Here is a 15767-nt window from a genome sequence, read left to right as displayed (position 1 = left end):
AGCTCTTGGAGGTTGATGGCATTATCGAGCTTCCCGGCGCCCTCCGGGCCCACCTGCGGCAGGTCCTCCCACAGAACTCTGCAAGCGTCCTCGCTGGACGGACCCGGAGAGAAGAGGTCGGAGTAAAAATCCCTGATCAGGGTCCTGACCCCCTCCGGATCCGAGACGAGGGGCCGGTCGTCGGCCAGCAGCGTAGAAACCTGCCGACGGGCCCCGCGTCCTCTTTCCAGCGAGTAGAAGAAGCGGGAGCCGCGGTCCATGTCCGTTAGGAGACGGATCCGCGACCTCACGTACGCGCCGCGGGACCCGGCCAGTTGCAGGCCCCGCAGTGCGCCCCTCTTCTCCCTGTACACCAGCCCCAGGGCCGGGCCTCATCGGGCTGAGCGAGACGTGACTCCAGATCGAGGAGTTCCTCAGCCAGGTTGGCGATCGTGGAGTTCCACCCCGCTGAAGACCCCTTCGTGTACCCCTGACAGAAGGCACGGTTCTGGGCCTTGCCCACATCCCACCGTAGCCTCAAGGAGGGGAAGCCACCCCGCTTCCTTCTCCAGCCGGCCCAGAAACGGCAGAACCAGTCCAGGAACCGCTCGCCCTCCAGCAGCAGGTTGTTAAAGTGCCAGTACGCGGACCGTGTCTGAGCGCGGGACGGGGCGAGACCCGCCCACACCAGGTGGTGATCCGAGCTCGGCACCTGCTCCATGGAGGCCGTCGGAACGCTGGGCAAGTACGTCTTGGAAATGTAAAGACGGTCGATGCTGGACGCTCCGAACTGGGGCCGCACAGAGGTGCACCCCCGCAATTCAGGATGGAGAGTCCGCCAGACATCCACCAAGTCAAAGGACCTAACCAGGTCCCTCAACTCCACCACCGCAGCCAGGCCGCACTGGACTCCGATGCGGTCCTTGTCCCAGAGGGTGCAATTGAAAACCCCTCCGAGGATGATGCACTCGCCCGCCGGGATGGTGCCGAGAAGAGTGGACACCTTTTGGAAGAAAGCCGCCTGCTGCGGTCCGGCCACGGGAGCGGATACATTTACAAAGTGAATCACCGCTGCCCCGAAACGGGCCTTTAGGTGCAGCAGACGGCCTGGCACCGGCTCCTGGACCCCCCAAGATCTCCGGCTGAAAATGTGGAGCCAACAAGATAGCCACCCCGCCCGAACGTGGGGCCAGGTGACTCATGAAGACTCCTCCTTGCCCCTCCAGTGTCCCCTGAGCTTCGTCACCGGGATGGCCTGGGTTTCCTGCAGGAAGCACACCCCGTACTTTCCGACCCGGAGGATAGACAGGAACTGGAGACGGTGGTGCGCGTGGCTGCTGCCGTTGATGTTGAGGCTGGCCATGGTTACCTCCATGTCAGCAGCAATAGTTATCCATCACCTTCAGTGCTCAGAGTGGGGGTACCGCCCCCTCCACTCCCTCAGGAGTCCCACAAGGAGCGGAACAGCTTGGCGCTGCTCCTCCTGGTCTTGATCGAACTCCCGGGCCTCTCTGACATAGGCCCGGGCGGAGCCAAGAGCAGCCCCAAGTTTCCCCAGCTGCCCAGGGCCAGCCGCACACAGTCCGGGTGACCATGGTGTGTTCCCAGAAATGTCCGGAGTTCCCCAGGGGGGACGAGGGGAGACTCGGTGCCGGGTGTGAGGGCGCCCTCTGCCTCACTGCAGAGCGCGTCTAAATCCTCCTCCTCACCCGCCACCGAGCAGCCTTCCTCCTCCGAACGGTCACCTCCCGAGCTCGAGTCCCCCGCCACATGGAGTATGGCGGGCGGCACGGGCTCACCGGCTAACCCTTGGCCCGAGTCGACCCCACCCCCAGGGTCGTCCTCAGGCAGGTCCTTCGCAGGCTCCTCCCGCGGCTCAGGGCCCGTGGACGGCTCCTCCACCCACGCCGGCGACTCCGGGACCTCCGAGAGTTCCGCGAGGCCCCTCAGAGACATGTCCGGGACATGTCGCCCGCCCGGGTGTAGAGGGCGGGGAGCCTTCCCCGTCCTCCCCCGTCCACGGCCCACAGCGGCACGATGAGCGGTCGCTGCTGCTGCCGGCCCCCGGCGATGGTGAAGAGGAGGCGTCCGGGGAGGAAACTTGCACCGGGCGGGACAGGACCCCAGGGGCTTCGAATCCGCTCGACCCCGGGTCCTCCTGCTCGGGGGGCGACAGCAGCTCGAGAAGCTCGGGGGCCTCGGAGGCCCCCCCGGCCTTGCTTCTCTTCATTGTGTGCCCCGGGCCAGGCGTCAGGGGGATGGGCACCAACACGGGAGAGATGGGGCAGGAGGAGCTCGGTGGGGAGGGAGGGCGGGACGTTTGATAGAACAACACGTTCTGCGGTGGCCTCCAGCGTCTCCACCGCCACGTGTGCCCCGCCCACCGTGAGCCCCCTTTCCAGGGCCCGCTGGGCCGCCTGCTCGGCCCGCAGGAAGAACCCGGCCTTGCCGTACATCCGCGAGGCGGCTACGATGGCCGAGGGGCCGACAGCCCCGCCCATCGCACGGGTGCCCGCCTCAATGGTCATGGTAGGGTGGGCATAGCACTTCACCCCCAGCTGCCGCGTGAGCAGGCGGGAGGGCGAGGGCACCGCGGGGGCAGCGGAGCGACGGGAGGCTGCCGCCCCCACATAATGTCTTTTCCGCCCTGCCCCCGGCAGAGTGGAGGATGCCCCCGAGGTGCTGGCCAGAGGGGTGGGAGGACAGGAGGCCGGGCCTGCAGCCCTGGGTGGACCCACTCCCACCTCAGGCAGAGGGGTGGGAGGACAGGAGGCCGGGCCTGCAGCCCTGGATGGTCCCTGTCCCACCTCAGGCAGAGGGGTGGGAGGACAGGAGGCCGGGCCTGCAGCCCTGGATGGTCCCTGTCCCACCTCAGGCAGAGGGGTGGGAGGACAGGAGGCCGGGCCTGCAACCCTCGATGGTCCCAGTCCCAACTCAGGCAGAGGGGTGGGAGGACAGGAGGCCGGGCCTGCAGCCCTGGATGGTCCCACTCCCACCTCAGGCAGAGGGGTGGGAGGACAGGAGGCTGGGCCTGCAGCCCTGGATGGTCCCAGTCCCAACTCAGGCAGAGGGGTGGGAGGACAGGAGGCCGGGCCTGCAGCCCTGGATGGTCCCAGTCCCACCTCAGGCAGAGGGGGGAGGAGGGCAGGAGGCTGGGCCTGCAGCCCTGGATGGTCCCACTCCCACCTCTGGCAGAGGGGTGGGAGGACAGGAGGCCGGGCCTGCAGCGCTGGATGGTCCCACCTCAGGCAGAGGGGTGGGAGGACACGAGGCCGGGCCTGCAGCCCTGGATGGTCCCGCTCCCACCTCAGGCAGAGGGGTGGGAGGACAGGAGGCTGGGCCTGCAGCCCTGGATGGTCCCAGTCCCAACTCAGGCAGAGGGCTGGGAGGACAGGAGGCTCGGCCTGCAGCCCTGGATGGTCCCACCTCAGGCAGAGGGGTGGGAGGACAGGAGGCCGGGCCTGCAGCCCTGGATGGTCCCGCTCCCACCTCAGGCAGAGGGGTGGGAGGACAGGAGGCTGGGCCTGCAGCCCTGGATGGTCCCAGTCCCAACTCAGGCAGAGGGCTGGGAGGACAGGATGCTCGGCCTGCAGCCCTGGATGGTCCCACCCACCTCAGGCAGAGGGGTGGGAGGACAGGAGGCCGGGCCTGCAGCTCTGGATGGTCCCACTCCCACCTCAGGCAGAGGGGTGGGAGGACAGGAGGCTTGGCCTGCAGCCCTGGATGGTCCCAGTCCCACCTCAGGCAGAGGGGTGGGAGGACAGGAGGCTCGGCCTGCAGCCCTGGATGGTCCCACTCCCACCTCAGGCAGAGGGGTGGGAGGACAGGAGGCTGGGCCTGCAGCCCTGGATGGTCCCAGTCCCACCTCAGGCAGAGGGGTGGGAGGACAGGGGGCTGGGCCTGCAGCCCTGGATGGTCCCAGTCCCAACTCAGGCAGAGGGCTGGGAGGACAGGAGGCTGGGCCTGCAGCCCTGGATGGTCCCAGTCCCACCTCAGGCAGAGGGGTGGGAGGACAGGAGGCTGGGCCTGCAGCCCTGGATGGTCCCAGTCCCAACTCAGGCAGAGGGCTGGGAGGACGGGAGGCTCGGCCTGCAGCCCTGGGTGGTCCCACTCCCACCTCAGGCAGAGGGGTGGGAGGACAGGAGGCTGGGCCTGCAGCCCTGGATGGTCCCAGTCCCACCTCAGGCAGAGGGGTGGGAGGACAGGAGGCTGGGCCTGCAGCCCTGGATGGTCCCAGTCCCAACTCAGGCAGAGGGGTGGGAGCACAGGAGGCCGGGCCTGCAGCCCTGGATGGTCCCACTCCCACCTCAGGCAGAGGGGTGGGAGAACAGGAGACTGGGCCTGCAGCCTGGATGGTCCCACTCCCACCTCAGGCAGAGGGGTAGGAGGACAGGAGGCTGGGCCTGCAGCCCTGGATGGTCTCACTCCCACCTCAGGCAGAGGGGTTGGAGGACAGGAGGCTGGGCCTGCAGCCCTGGATGGTCCCAGTCCCACCTCAGGCAGAGGGGTGGGAGAACAGGAGGCTTGGCCTGCAGCCCTGGATGGTCCCAGTCCCACCTCAGACAGAGGGGTGGGAGGACAGGAGGCTCGGCCTGCAGCCCTGGATGGTCCCACTCCCACCTCAGGCAGAGGGGTGGGAGGACAGGAGGCAGGGCCTGCAGCCCTGGATGGTCCCAGTCCCACCTCAGGCAGAGGGCTGGGAGGACAGGAGGACGGGCCTGCAGCCCTGGATGGTCCCAGTCCTACCTCAGGCAGAGGGGTGGGAGGACAGGAGGCTCGGCCTGCAGCCCTGGATGGTCCCACTCCCACCTCAGGCAGAGGGGTGGGAGGACAGGAGGCTGGGCCTGCAGCCCTGGATGGTCCCAGTCCCACCTCAGGCAGAGGGCTGGGAGGACAGGAGGACGGGCCTGCAGCCCTGGATGGTCCCAGTCCTACCTCAGGCAGAGGGGTGGGAGGACAGGAGGCTGGGCCTGCAGCCCTGGATGGTCCCACTCCCACCTCAGGCAGAGGGGTGGGGGGACAGGAGGCTGGGCCTGCAGCCCTGGATGGTCCCACTCCCACCTCAGACAGAGGGGTGGGAGGACAGGAGGCCGGGCCTGCAGCCTCGATGGTCCCACTCCCACCTCAGGCAGAGGGGTGATCAAACCGTGATCTTTATCAATGATGAGAATACAGAAACAGTGGAAGTTTAAACTGGACAGATATTTCACAGCTGGATTCAGACAATACAGACAGCAATGTCTCGTAGATTGTGGAAGTGCCACAAATGTTGTCAAATGCAGGACGCGGGGTCCCTCAATGTTTCAATCTTGCTGAGAGACTGTCAGCCCACAGGGACAACATTTCTGTTTAATGGGACTGATGGACAAGTTAAAATAGTTCCGTTTCAAAGTTTTAAATAAGCAGTCATTGCTCTGTGCAGCTTTCGGAATCTGTCAGTGGAATTTACTTCACACAGGCAAGTTTAACAAGTGTATGGGGAACTGATTAGAAGTTTTGATGGAGATATTCCTGCATTATGGAAATGTGTGAGATCTATTTAGGGTTTGGAAATGGATTGAGGATCAAAGGAAGCAGTTGTTTTTTAACTACATTAGACTGAGAGCCTTGAAGATTCACAACTTCCATGTGCTGTGAGAAAGGATTGATTAACCAAGGCCTATTATACAAATACTTCAGACAAGTGAATAAGCTACAGGAACATTGAATATACAGACAGAGACAAGCAGACACCTATAATCGGAGCTTAAACTTCACGTTTGAATGTGAAGGGCTGAAATAAACAAGAGTCCACCCTGGGATTCGGTGCAATTTAAGTTCTGCTTTTTCAAAAAATAAATATAACTATCTGCAATGAAAAATTTCTTGGACAGGACAGAGGGATTTTGACTCTGTATTTAACCCCAGACAGTATTTGGGTTGTGAGTGTTTGATGGGCAGTGTAGATGGAGCTTTACTCTGAAACACTGGAATTCAGTCTCAGGGCTGATTTAATCAAAATGCTTCAGAATAATGATTGATATTGTACATCTCGTGTGTGTCTCAGTGTCAGCTCTGAAACACGTACAGCACAATCTCATCCTGTTTCTGTGTGTCTCTCTCTCTGAAATTAGCTGGTCCATTTCCTAAATTACTCCTGACTAGATTTCAAAAGGGCTCCATTGCCTGTGAAGCAGTTTGTGATACCCAAAGGTTATGAAAAGTGATTTAGAAAAGTCTGTCCCCAAGCTGCTGTGAGGATGTTCAGAGTCAGTGTGTGACTTGGGTCACACACAGGCCAGATACACCTCTCCAAGCTACAGGTGGAGAATGGATCTCGCTCCATTTGAAAGATGAACTGACCCAGTCTGTCTGAGTTTGAGTATCTGTGTTTCTGTACACGTGTGTGTGTGTTTGGGGGGGTGGGGGGGGTTATGTGTGGCATTCTTTACGCGGCACTGGAAGTTACACGGTAGCACAGTGGTTAGCACTGCGGTCTCACAGCTCCAGGGTCCCAGGTTTGAATCCCGGCTTGGGTCGCAGCCTGTGCGGAGTCTGCACATTCTCCCCGTGTTTGTTTGGGTTTCACCCCCACAACCCAAAGATGTGCAGGGCAGGTGGACTGGCCACACTAAGTTGCCCCTGAATTGGAAAAACTGAACTGGGCTCTGGATTTATTGTAAAAATCTTTTTATTGCCATTTCTACAATTCTGTGCATTGCGGCTTGTTTACATTTCTCAGAGAGTGAAAAGGCTTTCTCTTACGTTTCTATCGTTACAAACTGTTGCCGTTCAGTTCGGCGTGTCTGCACCCCCCCCCCCCAACCCCCCCTTTCCCTAACCCTTCCCCTCTCTCCCCCGCAGACCCTCCGTGATGCCCTTCCGGGCCGACCTGGTGTGTGACCCCCTGCTCCTTGTTTACCCCCTTACCCCCCCTTTCTTTTCTCCCTCCATCGGTTTCAGCAGTGTTCTTTCAGTGGTTTGGGGGGGGGGGGTTCCCCCTCCCCATCTCTCTCGGTGGGTGGGGGGGGCGGTTCCCCCATCTCCATCTCTCTCGGTGGGTGTCCCCCCACTCCATCTCTCTCGGTGGGGGGTGGTCCCCCCTCTCCATCTCTCTCGGTGGGGGTGGGTCCCCTTGACCATCTCTCTCGGTGGGTGGGGGGGGTTCCCCCCTCTCCATCTCTCTCGGTGGGGGGGGGGTTCCCTCCTCTCCATCTCTCTCGATGGGGGTAATTCCTCCCCTCTCCATTTCTCTCGGTGGGTGGGGTGTCCCTCCTCTCCATCTCTCTCGGTGGGGGGTTCCCCCTCCCCATCTCTCTCGGTGGGGGGGGGGGGGTTCCCCCCTCTCCATCTCTCTCGGTGGGGGGGGGTCCCCCTCTCCATCTCTCTCGGTGGGGGGGGGTTCCCCCCTCCCCATCTATCTCATAGAACATAGAACATTACAGCGCATTACAGGCCCTTCGGCCCTCGATGTGACGCCGACCTGTGAAACCACTCTAAAGCCCATCTACACTATTCCCTTATCGCCCATATGTCTATCCAATGACCATTTGAATGCCCTTAGTGTTGGAGAGTCCACTACTGTTGCAGGCAGTGCTTTCCACGCCCTTACTACTCTCTGAGTAAAGAACCTACCTCTGACATCTGTCCTATATCTATCTCCCCTCAATTTAAAGCTATGTCCCCTCGTGCTGGACATCACCATCCGAGGAAAAAGGCTCTCACTGTCCACCCTATCCAATCCTCTGATCATCTTGTATGCCTCAATTAAGTCACCTCTTAACCTTCTTCTCTCTAACGAAAACAGCCTCAAGTCCCTCAGCCTTTCCTCATAAGATCTTCCCTCCATACCAGGCAACATTCTGGTAAATCTCCTCTGCACCCTTTCCAATGCTTCCACATCCTTCCTATAATGCGGCGACCAGAATTGCACGTAATACTCCAAATGCGGCCGCACCAGAGTATTGTACAGCTGCAACATGACCTCATGGCTCCGAAACTCAATCCCTCTACCACTAGAAGCTAACACACCGTACGCCTTCTTAACAACCCTCTCAAACTGGGTGGCAACTTTCAGGGATCTATGTACATGGACACCGAGATCTCTCTGCTCATCCACACTGCCAAGAGTCTTACCATTAGCCCAGTACTCTGTCTTCCTGTTTTTCCTTAAAAAATCAATCACCTCACACTTTTCTGCATTAAACTCCATTTGCCACCTCTCAGCCCAGCGCTGCAGCTTATCTATGTCCCTCTGTAACTTGTAACATCCTTCCGCACTGTCCACAACTCCACCGACTTTAGTGTCATCTGCAAATTTACTCACCCATCCTTCTACGCCCTCCTCCAGGTCATTTATAAAAATGACAAACAGCAGTGGACCCAAAACAGATCCTTGTGGTACACCACTAGTAACTGGACTCCAGTCTGAACACTTCCCATCAACCACCACCCTTTGTCTTCTTCCAGCTAGCCAATTTCTGATCCAAACTGCTAAATCTCCCTGAATCCCATGCTTCCGTATTTTCTGCAGTAGCCTACCGTGGGGAACCTTGTCAAATGCTTTACTGAAATCCATATACACCACATCAACTGCTTTACCCTCATCCACCTGTTTGGTCACCTTCTCAAAGAACTCTATATGGTTTGTGAGGCACAACCGACCCTTCACAAAACCGTGTTGGCTATGTCTAATCAAATTATTCCTTTCCAGATGATTATACACCCTATCTCTTATAAACCTTTCCAAGATTTTGCCCACAACAGAAGTTAGGCTCACTGGTCTATATTTACCGGGGTTATCTCTACTCTCCTTCTTGAACAAGGGGACAACATTTGCTATCCTCCAGTCTTCTGGCACTATTCCTGTTGACAAAGATGACTTAAAGATCAAAGCCAAAGGCTCTGAAATCTCCTCCCTAGCTTCCCAGAGAATCCTAGGATAAATCGTATCCGGCCCAGGGGACTTATCAATTTTCACCCTTTCCAGAATTGCTAACACCTCCTCCTTATGAACCTCAAGCCCTTCTAGTATAGTAGCCTGAATCTCAGTATTCTCCTCGTCAACATTGTCTTTTTGCTGTGTGAATAGTGATGAAAAATATTCATATAGCACCTCTCCTATCTCCTTGGACTCCAAGCACAACTTCCCACTACTGTCCTTGACTGGCCCTACTCTTACCCTAGTCATTCTTTTATTCCTGACATATCTATAGAAAGCTTTAGGGTTATCCTTGATCCTACCTTCCAAAGTCTTCTCATGTCCCCTCCTGGCTCTTCTTAGCTCTCTCTTTAGGTCCTTCCTAGCTAACTTGTAACTCTCGAGCGCCCTTACTGAACCTTCATGTCTCATCTTTACATAAGCCTCCTTCCTTCTTCCTCTAGACAAGTGTTTCAACTGCCTTAGTAAACCACGGTTCCCTTGTTCGACCACTTCCTCCATGCCTGACAGGTACATACTTATCAAGGACACGCAGTAGCTGTTCCTTGAACAAGCTCCACATTTCCATTGTGCCCATCCCCTGCAGTTTTCCCCTCCGTCTTGGTGGGGGTGGGGGGAAGGGTCCCCCTCTCCATCTCTCTCGGTGGGTGGGGGGTTCCCGCCTCTCCATCTCTCCCGGTGGGGGGGGGGGGTGATTCCACCCTCTCCATCTCTCTCTCGGTTGGGGGGGGGGGTTCCCCCCTCTCCATCACGCTTTTTGGGGGATCTCCTTCTCCATCTCTCTCGGTGGGGGGAGGGGGGTTCCACCCACTCCATCTCTCTCTGTGGGGGGGGGGGGGGGTCCCCCTTCTCCATCTCTCTCAGTGGGGGGTCCCCCCTCTACATCTCTCTCGTTGGGGTGGGTCCACCCTCTCCATCTCTCTCGGTGGGGGCAGGGTTCCCCCCTCTCCATATCTCTCGGTGGAGGGGGGACCTGTAGAAGCCAAGTATTTCAAATACAACTAGTATAGGTAAAAGATAGCTGTTTAAGCATAAATGTTGAGCCCCAGTGTTTTAATACCCACTTATACAGCATAATTCATTTTTACTGAAGTCCATTGTTCTGGCAAATGCATATTTTCAAGAAACAGTGTGACATTAAAAAAAAAACACAGTTGCAAGATAATTTGACACTGTCTTGTGCTAATTGTCAAGGACAGGGACTGGATACACAGCACCATTGTTCACAATGCAGATAACAGCTAGGTCAGAAAAGCTGATGTTGCACATTGAAGATGGACGGCTTGCCATCAAATCAAATGTGTTTGAGTCTAACCCAAACCAATTAGGATTATATTGGGGTGTAATTAGATGACTTAAGACAGATATGAAAGTGTATATCTAAAAAGTTTTCCCCCGCCATTTTGGGTTTAGTTTTTTAAGTTTTTGTCTTTCTGTTAGTTTAGTCAGTTTTTGCCTTTAATTCTAGTCTCCATTTTAGAGATGTCTTTTGGGGGTTGTCAGTTTAACAGTCTGTGTCAGTGATGTTAGTCCACTTTTGACTTTGAGTTTGAGTTTAGCTGAAGATTAGCTTTCTCTCTCTCTTCATGTTTCATTGCCAGACTTTGACCTTTAAAAAGTTACTTTCGAGCTGTCTGCCTAAGCAAAGAAAGATAATGTCTGTAATTCTCTGAAAGCTTCGAATTGTCTACGAATTGCCTTTTAAATGACTTTCAAATTGTAATCAAGCGACTACAAAATAAAACAATTCTTTTTGGCACCTGAGGAGTTTATACTGCAAATTTCTGCTGAGTTCCAGTATTCGCAAAGTGCTACTGATAACCGAATAGCAGAGATGATATAAATTCCTTCAACTATACACAGTCGAATAATACAAGGAATCGAACAACTTAACACAGTCTACAAATAGTACAAATCTTACAACTTGTCGTATTGCGCCAGGACTTGATTCATCAACTAAGCTTCCCCCAAACTTGGCGTAGTTTGACAGGTTAAGATCCCTTAAATTTAAGATTCTTTCATTTTGGCGAGCCAGCCAGGAGTCGAACCTAGAATCTTCTGATTTCAAGTTGGATTCCCTATAAATTAAAGTTTCTTTAATTGGCGTAGTCAGGCAGTCAGGGGGGGAGTACTGAACGACCTTCGGAGGCCCAGGTGACGACGGAAAGCTTCGAAGATAATCGGAGGAGGTCGGGAACCTTCGGGAAGCTTCGAAGATAATCGGAGGAGGTCGGGAACCTTCGGGAAGCTTCGGAGATAATCGGAGGAGGCCCAGAAGACAGCCGGAACCCACGGCTAGACTGGGGTAAGAAATATCTTTTTCACCCATTAAAAGTCTTAAAGCCGCATCAATCAGTACTTCGACCCTTGAAAAGAACATTTTTTATAGACTGTTAAATAAATCAAGTGCCAGTCGGTCGGTCAGACTATCAGACGTGACTGGAAGATGAGTCACTGCAGTAACTAAAATAAAACGTCAGTCAGCGATCAAGAAAAGTTATGGCTGATCCTAATCAAAGTGTAGATTCAGAGCCTTTAGCAGACAGAAAATTACTCCCCACTACATCCAAGGGGGGTGCTGGAATACCAGATGTTTCTGTTGAAGATATGTTTGGGGATTGTAGATCTTTCACTCGTAGACATTTTAACCTATGTGAAACCTCAAAAAAAATTGAATCAAAGTATGATATCCCCAGAGGACAGTGGTCCTTCAATAATATCAAGAGAGCATGGGGAAAATGCACACGATTACACGGTGCAGAACGTGTAAAATGGTCCCTGGTAATTACGGGACAGATACACAGTCAGCAAGAGATCATTGTTAAAAATAAAAGTGATCATCAGCTTCAGTCCACTAAAGACCAACTAAGTGCAGTTCTTGAAGATTTGCAAGATGCAAAATCCAAACTTGAGCATTATGATGAAATTAGAACAGATTTGCAAAATAAAACCTCTGAACTCCAGCAGTTAAATGTTCAAATCGCAGAATTTCAAAATCAAGTTTTTGAAGTGGAGTCAGAATTCCAAAATCAAGTTTTTAAAATGGAGTCAAAATACCAACAGCTGCAATTAAATACTGAACGAAGTGATGATGAGTATAGGTCTACTAAAAAACAATTAATTACAGTTGTTGAAGAATTGCAAGATGCAAAATCCAAACTTGAAACAGATTTGCAAGATGCAAAATCCAAACTTGAGCATTCTGATGAAATTAAAACAGATTTGCAAGTTGCAAAATCCAAACTTGAGCATTATGATGAAATTAAAACAGAATTGCAAGATGCAAAATCCAAACTTGAAACAGATTTGCAAGATGCAAAATCCAAACTTGAGCATTCTGATGAAATTAAAACAGATTTGCAAGTTGCAAAATCCAAACTTGAAACAGAATTGCAAGTTGCAAAATCCAAACTTGAAACAGAATTGCAAGTTGCAAAATCCAAACTTGAGCATTATGATGAAATTAGAACAGATTTGCAAAACAAAACCTCTGAACTCCAGCAATTTCAAATCCAAGTTTTTAAAGTGGAGTCAAAATACCAACAGTTGCAATTAACTACTGAGCGAAGCGATGATGAGTATAGGTCCACTAAAAAACAATTAATTACAGTTGTTGAAGAATTGCAAGATGCAAAATCCAAACTTGAAACAGATTTGCAAGATGCAAAATCCAAACTTGATCATTCTGATGAAATTAAAACAGAATTGCAAGATGCAAAATCCAAACTTGAAACAGATTTGCAAGATGCAAAATCCAAACTTGAGCATTCTGGTGAAATTAAAACAGAATTGCAAGATGCAAAATCCAAACTTGAAACAGAATTGCAAGATGCAAAATCCAAACTTGAAACTGATTTGCAAGATGCAAAATCCAAACTTGAGCATTCTGATGAAATTAAAACAGAATTGCAAGATGCAAAATCCAAACTTGAGCATTATGATGAAATTAAAACAGATTTGCAAGTTGCAAAATCCAAACTTGAGCATTATGATGAAATTAAAACAGAATTGCAAGATGCAAAATCCAAACTTGAAACAGAATTGCAAGTTGCAAAATCCAAACTTGAGCATTATGATGAAATTAAAACAGATTTGCAAGATGCAAAATCCAAACTTGAAACAGATTTGCAAGTTGCAAAATCCAAACTTGAGCATTATGATGAAATTAAAACAGAATTGCAAGATGCAAAATCCAAACTTGAAACAGAACTGCAAGATGCAAAATCCAAACTTGAGCATTCTGATGAAATTAAAACAGGTTTGCAAGTTGCAAAATCCAAACTTGAGCATTATGATGAAATTAAAACAGATTTACGAGTTGCAAAATCCAAACTTGAGCATCATGATGAAATTAAAACAGATTTGCAAAACAAAACCTCTGAACTCCAGCAGTTATCTTTTCAAATAACAGAATTCCAAAATCAAGTCTTTGAAGTGGAGTCAAAATACCGACAATTGCAATTAAAAACTGAGCGAATTGAACTTGAAAATTGCAAGTTAGTGAAAGAAAGATGTGTTTTAGAAAGAAATATAACCAGCGTGAATGAACATTGTAAATCTTTGACAAACATGCTTTCTGTACAAAAGATTGAACAAACTCAGAAAGCAGTCCAAACCACCCACCTAGTGGCACAATCGGCAATTGCACAGCCGAGATCAATTGTTAAAAATAAATCATTTTCTCTGTCGGATGAATCAGACGAAGATAGTGTTCCTACAATACAAAATACTAAAGCAATTCGACTAGCCCCTTTAAAACGCAAACGGGTTAGAGTTGGAAGCAAAAAAATAGAAGAAGATGGTGAAACTATCACTAGAAACATATTTGACCACCAATGGGTTCATGAACAAATTGATCCTTCTAAAATTGACGAATGGTCCAAGGGTCTTCCACACCCTAAAAAGGGTGGTAAGATCACATGGGATGGAATTCACAGATTACAAGCCATTTACAGTCTCCACCCATTTGATGGAGTACAAATTCTGACTATCATGCTAGGTACTCGTATAAGTTCAACCCTTAGAAATGAAGTAGAAGTTGCCCTTGGAGACAATATGCAAAATTTAGAAGGTGGTTGGCTAACAATCAAGAATTGGCTATTACAATTTCGCCCCCCGAGGACCAATTGGTCTAAGATCACAGCTTGCTTTCAAAAAAAGAATGAAGATATTCAGGATTTTGAGGAAAGATTTTTACGTACTTGGATGGAATATTCAGGGATGACACTCGACCAGGAAAATGACACATGGGATGCAAGCACTTTAAGTCCATTAAAAACGGCTTTTATAGCCGGTGTTAAGCCTGGAGTTTCTGCTGCCTTGAATTTGGTTTTACCAGCTTGGGCCACAGCTGGCACATACCGAGACATAGTTGACCGATGCATTCAGATAGATCGTGGTTTGCACAATCAGGCAACTTTTAACACTGCAGCTGCTCAAATGCAGCCTATTGCTCAAATCCAGCCCATGTTACCTGCTGCTCCAGCGGCGGCTGTTGCAGCACCTGCAGGAATATCAGCAGTAACTACAATTTCACCACCAGCGCTAGAACAAACATGTACCCTTGCTCCATTAAAATCACGTAAGAAAATACCACAATGTCTTTCCTGTGGTAGAGTAGGACACTGGATGGCAAAATGCTATCAAAAACAACGGATGGATTCAAGAGATGATAATGAAGTAGACAATGTTCACTACAATACATCTCCACCTCGTGGTCAACCATGTAACACGTACCAACAAGACACACCCAGTTTGGCTTCTGGTCAGCAACACTGGCTAAGCAACTACAACCATGGTTTGCTTTTGCAGTTAATCAACAACAGTATCATAATAGCCCAACTGTTTACCACATGGCTTTACAGAATCATCTCAGGCAACTGCCTGTTCGGCCTTCCACCATTATCCAATATGAAGATGATGTTCTGATAACCTCTATCAATAAAGATGATCATGACAAAGATTTACGGATGGTCTTGAACCACCTCAGTACTAACAGTCGCAAAGCTAGCTTTCACAAAGCACAAATTGCCCAGAAAGATGTTTACTTGGGACAGAAAATTTCCAAACGAAAAAGGGAACTTACTCAGAAGAGAACGGCTGCCATCAAAGCAGCTAAAGAACCCTCAATGTATCGCTAAAAAGTTGCCAAGAACTGTCAACTTAAGAAAACTGTCATTCTGAACGTTGCTTTATTAATTTAAAGAAATTAACATATCTTGTTAGCTGTGTTTCCTTTAACAGAATCGACAAATTCATCTACAGAAAATCAAGATACAGCACAAGATTGGTTCAGTTATATATTTAATAAGTTATTGTATTTGATATTTTAAAATAAATGTTTGGAATTAGCCTGGAAATTAAAACTTCAAACAATGTGGAAGCTGGTTTAAAAAAAAACAACAATCTTTGATTAAAAGCCAAAAGAACAGATCGTTCAAAGAAATTTGATAACGGGAATTTGGCAGCAATCCAACTTTTACCCTCAGTCCATTTGAGTGACAAAAAAAAAGGTTTAAAGATGCGAATGGCATCATTCCAAGCTATACGCCTCTTTTTGTCTCTGCAAGAAAATTAACCCTTTCAACAAGCTTTTGTGTATTATCCAGAAGATGTCAAAGACTTGACATCAATTTTGATAATCATGTTACCATTTATTACTAGATCATATGTTCAACTTTTATTGTATAATCATTTTACAAGAAGTTATTATTAATTACCAATGTGATCAAATTTGATTAATTTATTAATTATAATAATTATTTTGAAATGCCTGTTGCAATGTTAATTCCATTTTATTCTTTAAAACTGCAATGATTCTTTGCGCTTTTACCTATCCTATCGCATTAATGATGTATTTTCTGATATA

This window comes from Scyliorhinus torazame, chromosome 5 (genome assembly GCF_047496885.1).
Source record: "Scyliorhinus torazame isolate Kashiwa2021f chromosome 5, sScyTor2.1, whole genome shotgun sequence".
NCBI classification, from domain to species: domain Eukaryota; kingdom Metazoa; phylum Chordata; class Chondrichthyes; order Carcharhiniformes; family Scyliorhinidae; genus Scyliorhinus; species Scyliorhinus torazame.
This window is presented reverse-complemented; position numbering follows the sequence as displayed.